Source organism: Ambystoma mexicanum, chromosome 4q (assembly GCF_040938575.1).
Source record: "Ambystoma mexicanum isolate Mex_15411 chromosome 4q, UKY_AmexF1_1, whole genome shotgun sequence".
Classification (NCBI taxonomy): domain Eukaryota; kingdom Metazoa; phylum Chordata; class Amphibia; order Caudata; family Ambystomatidae; genus Ambystoma; species Ambystoma mexicanum.
In genome coordinates, this window is record NC_090928.1 from 399,968,338 (window position 1) to 399,980,053 (window position 11,716).

The window sequence follows — 11,716 nt, forward strand, 5'->3', positions numbered from 1 at the left end:
ATGTGTGTATTACAAAACATAATGTTTTTATTGTGAAAAGAGGACATGCCAACATCTCTCAAAAAGGCACAGACAGCCTTGTTAACGTTGCACCTTGCTTTCTCCATTTGTGAAGAAGAACGTAGCCCCATTTGTCTCTGCGCAATACAGGAAAAAAATACTCTGTTTAGATACATGTCCATGACTTTCCCAAGTCCTTCTTTCATTGCAAATTGCAAAGAGATTCGAGACACATGTCCTAAACTGTTCCCTCCGCAATGAATAATAATAAAGTAGGACAAAGAGGTACCAAATCCAGCCACTTCATTCCACACACTCTATTCCAGTGCACTTCCACTTGAGGGAATCCAAGATGTACAGCCACTCCGCGGCGATCTGCATGCACCTCCAACCAATTTATCCACAAATCTCCCAAAATTCAGACAATCTGCTTTCTGAAACACACAGCCATAGCTATCTCCTCTCCTCTCAGGAAAAAGACTTTCTAACAAACTCTCTGCTCACATATCACACCCAGTAAACCCTATTGACCAATCCCGTGCTGTGCAACGTCTCATTTGCATCCCCCTCAACCTCAAAAATCCAAGATGTAATACGCGATGTCCGCGGATAACTGCGGTGTCTACGGACAAATCGTAAAATCTGAGCGTGGGGAATTAAAATTGAAATAGTCCACCCATTTCCCATTTGAGGTTGGTTCTGAAAAGAACCTTTTTTGGGGGTTTTTTGCAGATGCTTCAGAAACACCTTTTATTTTGTATTTTTTGGGGATTTTTTTTCTTATTTTCCTCCAAAAATCTTCACATTAGCTTCTCCAAAGCAACCCTTATGTTCCAAAACAGCATGGCATTTCGCATAAAATATAAAGACATGCCATCTTCTTTAAAGTTATCAACATTACCAGAGTCAATGTTGTCATTGTTGCAAAAAGAACATGCCAGCTCTAAGCATGAAAGCAAACATGCCTCAGATGATTAAACACCTACCAATATTTTGCTGAGGACAAAAAACAGAACTATTGTCCCATGTTGCCCTAGGTACCAAACTAGAAAAAATTACCTTGGCATTTGGAAGTAGTTTCATTACTGCCTGAACCAAGTTTTCTAGCTCTTTTAGCAAAGTAGGTGCACTGGCATAGCCCAAATGCAAAGCATCACAGTGCAGGACAACCATATGTGGATTGTTAACCATAGCCATATCTTGGCAAACTTCTACCATTGCTTGCAAATTGAAACCAGGCACAGTGTTCCACACCACCTCCACTCCTTTTACATCAAAATTGTTTCCAACATTCCTACATTTTGCATACTGCTCCAAACCATTCACAAACATATCTCAAGCACCACCACCCTGACTTTCTCCACCTCTGCCATCTTCACTACACACAGCCTCTCTCAATACGAAGCAGAACCTCAACACCTGATTGGCTAATCAGCGCGTAAGTAACATTGGGGCAGCCCTTCTACCCTTTCCACTTCACCCTATCCACCATTCCCTCATTGGATACTGTTAAGCAGTCACACAACCATCCACCAATCACATGCAAGACCTCTACATCTAACTCCATCATCACAATTCAGCACTTTAGATGTACTGTTGATCACTCTGAGTACAATTGCGCTGTAACTGCAAAGCACCTACAGCAACTACTAGTAAACAGTCCAACATTTCTTCTTCCAGATTCATGCACATCCACACATCCACATGCATGAACACAAAGTACAGGTATGGATATTTTTTGCACAGTACATCATACATGCCAACATTCCGACCCACCTGCAAGGGACATTTCCTCAGAAAAACCGGGAAACAAGACTTGTGTCATAAGAATGCATTGGCAAAGATGTATTTTCGGTGGGAGAACGTGAAAAACATACCAATGTTTGTCACGGAAAAAACGGGAGTCTTCCGCCGAAATCGGGAGGATTGGCATGTATGGTACATGCACATCTCTTCTTTAAATGCATATAAACAGAGTAACTGCCACTTACTCTGTGCAACCTGTAAAACAAGTTTATTGTCATTTCTCCCATCTGCTATGATCAAGATTCACTTGCAAAGTTGTCTGCTCTCCACATTTTTTATTTACCCATATTGTTAACTGCAATGTGCAAACTGTTATTTTCTTCATTCATTCTATCATTTCTGTAACCACTGCCACGTATTTAACCCCATTACAACCATGATAGCATTTAATGCATTATAGTGCATAAGATGTACATACAATTTCCTTTCTATACATTATGCATATTTCACATACATTCTATCATTTCAACGTCCTTTACAAATAAATATATTAGTAATCAGACACAACACACACTGCTATCTAACAAAGTGTCATTTCATGTTAACAGATGAGAGAAATAACAGTATAATTATGGAAAAAGGCTTTCTAGTGTGTTATAAAATTAGACGCAGCCAGGATGAGTACATGCATCTTTATTTATGCAGACAGATAGCCAATATCATTTCAAAGGCTCCCAGCTGAAACAACACCACTGCCTCTACAACTGTTCTTCCAATCTATACAGCTCTCTCATTCCAGCTGGTTCCCGATTCTGTTCTAGATTTCACAACAGCATTCAACAGGTGCAGTCATATCTATCACATCATCTACAACTGTGTACATTGTTGTAAAGCAAGACATACCACATCTTCCCCCTTCTCTTCAGTCTGCAACACAAGCACCAGGTCCTTCCTTGCAACCTTTACTTTATTTCAGACTCTCCCATCTCCAAGCACCACAGAAATCAGTTCTCACATTTTTGAAAACATATCCCCTAAGCAGCCTACATACCACAATCAAAATGTTTGGTAGCCTTCGACCATGCACTCAAGACTGTATGCCCTGGCCACAACCACCCCAGCATAACACACCCATAGAAACAAACACCTACCAAATGACCACAACCCAAAAACATAATACATCCAACTCAAAACTATCCACTTCAATTAACATTCTAAAAAATAATTACAACCAATGTACAAACTCTTCAATACATACCCTCTTCACCCAATGCTCTTCTAATAACCCAAAACCAACATCATACTAAAGTAAAATAGACAGTAGTGCACCAAGTGTTAGTATGTCCGAGTGTTAGTATGTCCGCGGATGACCACGGTGACCGTGGACATCGCAAACACATCACAGCCTTCTCCCACCTAAACAAATACAGCATTTGACCCATCTCTTACACCCCCACCCTCTCAAAGCACTCATAAACACCAACAAACTCCTCAAAATTGGATTTATGCTCACTTCCAGCGCATTTCCGCGCATCCAATATGGCAGGCACATCAAAACAATTTGACGCACCTCATGCCTCATCCCAGCCAATCAGACAACACGTTGCATGTCCGCGGACATGACACAAGCTGATTATCCAATCAGTGTCCTGTCCGCAGAGCGACAGGGAAACGTGTCCGCGGAGTGGACATAGATATTACTATTTTTTTTGTCTAACGTTTTGTTCGTTTAAGAAAAAAACGACTGGACGGAATTACACCAAATTAACAAAAGCTTTCTCGGACCAAGCTGCCGCCCCTGTTGCAAATTTGGTGAAAATCCATCCAGCGGTTTGGGCTCTAGGCACAACAGAATGAGAAAAAAAGAAATGTTGGACCCCCCTACAACTTTGCCCCCCTTGACCAAACTTCACCAAACTTTGCAACTTTCAGAGTGGGCCATATACTAAGATTCGTCCAGGAGGAGTGAAGTTATAACCCGCCCAATAAGTGCTCTTCGTATGGGTTTAGCAACTTAACCATAACTACCGCGAGCCGTGTAATGTATATATATATATGCATATATACAAAAAAGGTAGCAGGCGCCCCTCTCTCAAACGAAAAAAGCGATGGCTGCGAACTCTCAAAGTGGGAAAAAAACAAAGAACAGGTTATTTCTTCCTAGAGAGGGGCACCTGCTACCTTTTATTTTGTATTTTTGTAAGGAACTTGGGGTTGGTCATCCTAAATTACCCGGGGGAATCCAGGCATGAACCCCTTGCTCACTGCGCTCACAGAGGCACAGCTCCACCTCACTGATGAAGCCCAACAAGGCTGAAACACGTGTCTTGGGTTGCTGTTGGTAGTCTTGTTCATAGGGGGTTTGCCTTGCATTGCGGTACTGGACTGCCCTAGTGGGCGGGACAAAGACTGATATGCAAATGGATATTCCTCCTTTGTGAAAAGTACAGTGAGCAAAAAACAGTGTTTGCAATCTCTCAAAGTGGGGAAGAAAACACAGAATAGGTTATCATGCCTGTTCTTTCTAGAGAGGGGCGCCTGCTACCTATTATTATGTATTTTTGTAAGGAACTTGGGGTTGGTCACCCTTAGTTACCTGGGGGAACCCAGACGTGGACGACTTGCTCACTGTGCTCAGAGAGGCACAGCTCCACCTCACTGATGAGGCCCAACAAGGCTAAAACACGTGTTTGGGGTTGTTGTTGGTCCTCTTGTTCATAGGAGGTTTGTCTGACATTTTGGTGCTGTACCGCCCTTGTGGGCCGGACAAAGATTGATATGCAAATGGATATTCCTCCTTTGTGAAAAGTGCAGTGAGAAAAAAGCAGTGGCTGCAGACTCTCAAAGTGGGAGAAAACCACAGAACAGGTTATCATGCCTGTTCATTCTAGAGAAGGGCGCCTGCTACCTTTTATTTTGTATTTTTGTAAGGAACTTGGGGTTGGTCAGCCTTAGTTACCTGGGTGAACCCAGACGTGAACCCCTTGCTCACTGTGCTCAGAGAGGCACAGCTCCAACTCATTAATGAGGCCCAACAAGGCTGAAACACGTGTCTGGGGTTGCTGTTGGTACTCTTGTTCATAGAAGGTTTGTCTGACATTTTGGTGCTGTACTGCCCTTGTGGGCCGGACAAAGATTGATATGCAAATGGATATTCCTCCTTTGTGAAAAGTACAGTGAGAAAAAAGCAGTGGCTGCAGACTCTCAAAGTGGGAAAAAACAACAGAACAGTATATCATGCCTGTTTTTTCTAGAGAAGGGCGCCAGCTACCTTTTATTTTGTATATATATATTTAGTGAAAAACTTTGTTAATGTGATTTTATGGTTAAGTGCACTAATACAAACCAACCAAATTCAGCAAAAAAAAAACATTGTTAAAGGGACGTTATGTTTACAGGGTTCAATTGAAAAACACAAGAAATTTTCCAATTATGGTAAACAATGCAACTATAACTTGCACTACCGGCATGCACTGCTAAAACTAAAACTCAAGATATCAAAGATAACATAACAAATGACATCATTGTTGTACTACCCTTGGGACTTTGAAGTTGAAACTTTGCCCTTCCCCACTTCCTACTAACATTCTTAGTGCTTCTATAAACTTTTTATGCACTTTCTTTACACCGGAATTCCGCGGTCTGTTTATGGCTTGTACATTATCACGTGACCACCGCTGTGCGTCATGATGACGTGTCCGTGATCAGTGTCCATGCTCCACAGACAGACACCTTTAAATCCAATGTTATGCCACTCTAGGGACTTTCAAGTTTGTCTTTGTATTTGTAATTATTGTGTTTTATATAGCGCCTTTGTCCAAAGCGCTTTACATAGGACAGTCAACAATATAATGAATCAGAATACAAATCAGCGTTCATAAACAGTAACATTCAAACTGTGTTCATAAATAGTGACAATCAATTAGCATTCCTTGGAATAATCAGTCAATCAGTGTTTATAAACACTAACAATCAATTAGCATTTATAAGAGTAAATGAATCAGTGTTCAAGGCAGATTAAATCAATTAGAGGACTGTAGCAGGTGGGTTTTTAGAGATGAACGGAACAGAGGATAGGAAGTAATGGAGCGAAGAGACAGGGGAAGCATGTTCCAGTGTAGAGGGGCTAAGAGCTGGAATGAGCGAAAACGTGATTGGGCACAAGGGGGACGTGGGACATTGAGTCTAAAAAGATTAGTAGAGCAGAGTTAGAGTTAGTAGATCTAAAACTGTTCCCTTCCCAAGCTCCTACTATCATTCTTACTTGATCTCTAAAGTTTTCACAACTTTTCAAGGCCTTATTTGGGCACTGATGTCCGTAGACAGGACGATTATCTGCAGACAGTTCCTCCAAAGGGAGCCACCCATTTATTTTAGTTATTCACTATTTGGCAGACCACGAGAGAAGATCTTCATGTTTTGGGCGGTGAGGAATCTGTTTTTGGAGCTGCAATGGTGTAATATAATAATGTGCCAGTGAAAAACCTGCTCAGCTAACTATATTATGCACAAGTGCATAGCTTTCAAAGGCAAGATAGGCTTTGAAACTAATAGAGGCATCTGTTGAGTGCTTGAAGACCTGCAGTATAAAAGTATTATAGTGCCTAGATTAACTGTCTTGTCATATGACACTAACTTGCAGAATGCATGGCCTGTAGAGCTTGCTCGCTAGGGGTTAATTGCAATGCATGTATTCCGCTTTTCCTGAAGCATTCTGCTGTTGCAAGAGCTGCTTCGCCATTCATGGGCAAACAGGTACTCATTTGCACGAGAAAAACAGCATGACTCAAGCAGTTTTGATAAGAGACATTCCAGAGATTTTGCAGCTGGACCCCGAGATGGGAGGAGTGACTTGGATCAATACAGAATTGTTTTTTCCACCAGCAAACATGTTTTGCCCTGATGGAAGGTTTTGAAAGTTTGCATCACTCTGATTGCCAGGCCTACCTGATAAAATTTTACACACACGTTGATCTTGAGGGACTGTCCTGTGAAGGAGCATTGTGCACATGCTCTTGCCCGGGCTTTGATCTGCCCTCAACCGGCAGTTCCTTACATGCCACATTCTCTTTTAAGGGCTGCCCGGAGTACCAGGGCACAGGGAGTGTGGTCCAGACCAGAGTAGCCTGTGCTGTGCCTGACCAGAGGAGTGCCAACCAGAGAGACAGAGAGGCCGGTCTTCAAGCTGAGCTGGGTCTTGGGAATTGGCTAAAAGGAACGTGAGACTGTGCTGTATGTATTTGTATATTTGTGATTTATAACTTGCATTCTTCCCATCTTACTAAATTGCTGCTTTTGTTTTATCTTATCCACTCATTGTTAAATAAATGATACATTTATATGCTTGAATTATTGTCTCTCTGGCAAGAGTTCATGGCTGTAGCACAAGTATCAAACTTGTAGCAGGGCTGGTTGTGAGCACACTTCTCTTGGACTGGATCCAAAGTACCTCAGCGCACACCATTACAATTCAAATGGCATATACTATGGCCATCCCTCCTCCCCAGAGGGCCACCACCAACACCACCTGGATGACCTGGACAGGGGAACAGGGGCCCTGCAGCAGATGATAATCAGGAGGAAGAGGAAGAAGAAGGTGTAGTAGGGGATGTTCCTTCTATGTCGGGTGGACAGAACGAATCATTGCTATTGAGATTTTTCACCACCATGGAAGGGGTGCCAAAGGCTCAGACTGCCCGAATGCTCTGCACTGAGTGCAAAACTGTACTTAGTAATGGCCAACAGGACCAGTACTCCTTTGGCACTACCTCCACGCGCCGCCACAACCGCACCTTCCACCTCTCGCCGTCATCAGTACTTTGTATATACTGTGACATAATCATCTATGGGGGAGCAACTCCAGAGCGCATTTGAACCGGCAATGAAGGCACATGATAAGGATTGCCACTACCTTAGTTTTTTTTTAGCAGGCCTTACATCTTCCCTTGTCCACCTGTCCCTCCCTTACGTGGGTTAGTGTCCATCCCCTCCCTCCCACACTCTTCCTCCCTCTGTCAAAAAAAATCAAACAAACCACCCACCCCCCGAAAAAAGAAGGTCCCCTGGGGAACTGCTTTTCAAAGTTTAAAAATAGAACTAAAAAAAAATAGTCTTGTGAACTGCAACTACTTTATTTATTTATTTATTTATTTATTTATTTATTTATTTATTTATTTAATCTGTTAAACACCCAAACCCAGAGGTATCATGAGATAGGTTACATAGGATTACATATCTGGATGCAAAGGACTTTATAATACAGTGAGAAATTTTACTTCATTTGTTATCATACAGGCCTTACAGTTTGGGAGAAATAGTAGATACAGAGATGGCCAAACATTTCAGTATGTGGTAGACGGGTTAGAATTTGTTGAAGAGACAAGTTTTGATAAGACTCTTGAAGCAATGGTGGGCAAGCTCATTTCTGATGTGCACGGGGAGGGAGTTCCATATCGTTGCTGCTGCTACTAGTAAGCTGGCACCCCCTGCCCTGGAACTCTCACATCTTGGGATGAGGAGGTGAGTGCTAGAGTTTGTTATGAGGGATCTAGATGACCTTTTTTGGGTAAAACAATTGTTGAGGTACGTGGGAGCATCATTGGTGATGCATTTGTGGGTGATGATAAGTGACTTAAATAATATTCTCGCTTGTATGGGTAGCCAATGTGCTTCTCTCCTAATGTGAGAGATGTGTTTGCTTCTTTTTTAGCCAAAGGCTGCTCTTAAGGCTTTACTTTGCAGCAATTGCAGTTTAGCCAGGTTCGTTTTTGTGGTTCCTAACATGAGGATGTTGCAATAATCCAGCTTTGATAGTGTTAGGGCTCGTGCTAGTGTGAGGCAGTTTGTTGGGGGGAGAAATTGGCAGCTAAGGGTCATAAGTTTAGCCGTGTAGGCAGTGGATGAAGAGAGAGCGCTAATGTGTTTAGTCATGGTTAGGTTAGAATCAAGAAAGACCTCTAAGGTTTTGACCTGTTTAAGCACTGGTATAGTTGTTCCATCGATGGTAATGGTGTGGTAGTCAGGGTGCAAAGTTCTCAATCGGGAGGGGGTACCTACAATGAGGATCTCCGTTTTTTCATTGTTGAAGCACAGACTATTAATAGCCATCCAGTTTTGAATGATGGCATATATCTTGTTGAAGGCGGTGGATTCTTGTGCATGGTCACCTGTGATGGGGATGAGGATCTGCGTATAATCAGCGAAATTGGTGTGGATGACTACCATTGCATCAAGTGCTGCAAAAAGGAATTTGGTATAGGCATTGTATAATGTGGGGGAGAGGCATGATCCTTGCAGTACACCAAAGGGTACAGGGATGGGGTCAGCAGCCTCCTTTCCAATGGATACTCTTCAGGTACGGCTAAAGTGGGCGCACAGAGTTTAACTAGGCGAGCAGGGAAGCTGTCTCCTTTGCAATTGGAGGGTTTCAGCGTGGAGATCGTGTTCAGGAGTTTGTCTTGGGAGACAGTGGGGAAGTTGAATAGGGGAGCTGTTTTGCCAGTGTTGGCAATGGCTGCAATGGATGTCATGCTTTTATTGGCCATTATTTTTCTTTTCACTAGTATTTTCTCTTGTAATATGAGGATTTCTGAGGCTAGTGCATTCTGGATAGTGGTGCAACAGGCTTTGCTTGAGTTGATGGGAAAGGTGGAAGGGATGGGGGCTTCCAGCTCTCTGAGTATAGTAAATAGTTCTTTGCTGTTAGATGAAGCATTGTTTACGCACATATTCAGGGAATTCGCTTCATGGTCGAATTATGGCTGATTTATAATTTTTAATGGCTATCAAGAGTGCATTAGTTGTGGCTGCGGTCGGGCTCCTTTCATGTAAATGCTCTAGAGCTCCTTTATTACGTCGAAGAACAATAAGCTCTTCATTGAACCAAAAGTTACTTCATTTGGCGTTGTGGGGTATTTTAGACGTCAGCGGGGGTACTGCGTCAATGGTTGATTTCAGACAGCTGTGGTAGATCAAGGAGATCTTATCAGGGTTGGCGTTCGATATTGAGTGAGTCTCAAAGGACTTGTCCAAAACAGGGATGTGATTTTCAGCTGTGAGTTTGCGGGTGTTTCTCACCATAATGGGGCAGGGTAAGGGTAAATGAGCCACTTGTGTTCTGTGTCAAGATGTTGAAGCTTATTAAATAGTGATCTGACCAAATGGTTTTGGAGATGTTCTCTAGCGTAAGATTAATATTTAAGGTTAGGTTCCAGTCCAGGATTCTGCCTTTGGAGTGGGTGGGGGCGTTGATAATTTGGGTGAACTGCATTTGTTGTAAAAATGCGGTGGCTTTAAGATCTAGTTGGTCATTGAATCCAAGGTTTATGTCACCTAGGATAATGAATTTAGTATTATCTTTAAGGAAGGGGTTGATTAGTAGAAGCATGTCTGATACAGGGTGTTTGGCATTATTAGGTGGTTTGTATGATAAGGAAGTTGATGGTGGTTTTGGGGTCAGTTGTGAGTTTGAGTAGTAGGAGTTCGTAACTAGCTATTGGGTCTAATGTACAGGATCTAAACTGAGGTATGGCTTTGGTTATAATAGCTACTCCTCCTCCTATGATATCATGGCAGTCGGCTCTAAGGATGGTATAGTCGGGAGGGATAGCCAGGGCCAGTAGGGGGCCAGAAGCTTGATGTAGCCAAGTTTCTGTGACGACAAGAAAGTCTAAATGTTTGTCCAGGAGTAGATCATATATGTCGATAGCGTGCGTTTCTAGGGAACGCGCATTCAGCAGGGCGCATTTCAGCTTGGTGTTGGGCTCTAGAGGGGGACAGGGAGAATCTGTAAAAAAGCACATACAGCTTTATTAATATTCCGCCTCACTTTTTTTCAATGTGTGGACAAAACAAGTTTGATCTTTTCCACATTTGCCTTCGAGTAATTCCGGAAATAATACATTTCATGTGTACAGGTGCTGAAATCAGGGGAAAGGGGTGAGGTGTCCAAATGTCATGTAGCTAGCAATGTCCGGAAGGCTTCTAACAGGTAACAATGAAAAATATGGTGCAGATTGGTGAAACAGTGTGAAATTGTATAAGGAACAACGCCTCGCCAAGGCACAAACCCACAAAAAATGTTGACTTGTGCTGAAATCTGGGGAACGGGGCGGGGTGTAAAAATGTCATGTAGCCAGCAATGTCCAGAGGGTACTCACAGGCAACTATGCATGATTTGGTGCAGATTAGTAAAAGGGTGTGGAATTGTGTAAGGAACAAAGCTTTGCCACAAATACTGCCACAAACATATTTTGACTTTTATATATACAGATATCTGATATGTCACATGTGAAATAAAAAATGCATATTATAAATGAGAACCATGTAGCAAAATACATATATGTGTAAGTTCATATATTTCTATTATACCTTTCATCATTTATTATATTTATTTATTTTGTAATTACATGTATTTATTACATTGTCACAAGGCCAATACATTGGCCTTGTCAAGAGAATGTAAGACCCACTATATACAGGAGGTTGGAGGATAACAGATAATTCCAGAGCTAGTCCTACCCTTAATGTGTATGGTGGCAGGAAAGGATCACAGTTCCCCACCCCCTTGTGCCGACATGTTTTTGTGCAGACCACTATATACTCCAGTTTTTCTTCATGTACCAAGATACTTGAAAGTGTTTTTGTCTTGATCTTAGAGTTTCTGCAACAGAGGTGTAGCCACAACCGGAAGAGAAACCAGAGCATTAGACTTGTCTCTATGGGAATGACCAGATAATAGAGAGAATACCATCAAAGAGGGAGGAATCCGAGGTGGTGCCTGAGGAATCTGGGTTGAAAGCCTGCGATCCAAATGCTCAAGAGAGAAAAGACAGAAGATTATTCTTCCAAAATAATCTTTGGTCTGTTCCCCCTTGAACATCTACAACTTGGTTCCCACCGCCACCCACACCCCACCACACCCCTACCACACCCCCACACCCTTAATTACCTTGTGTCCCACAACGCCTGT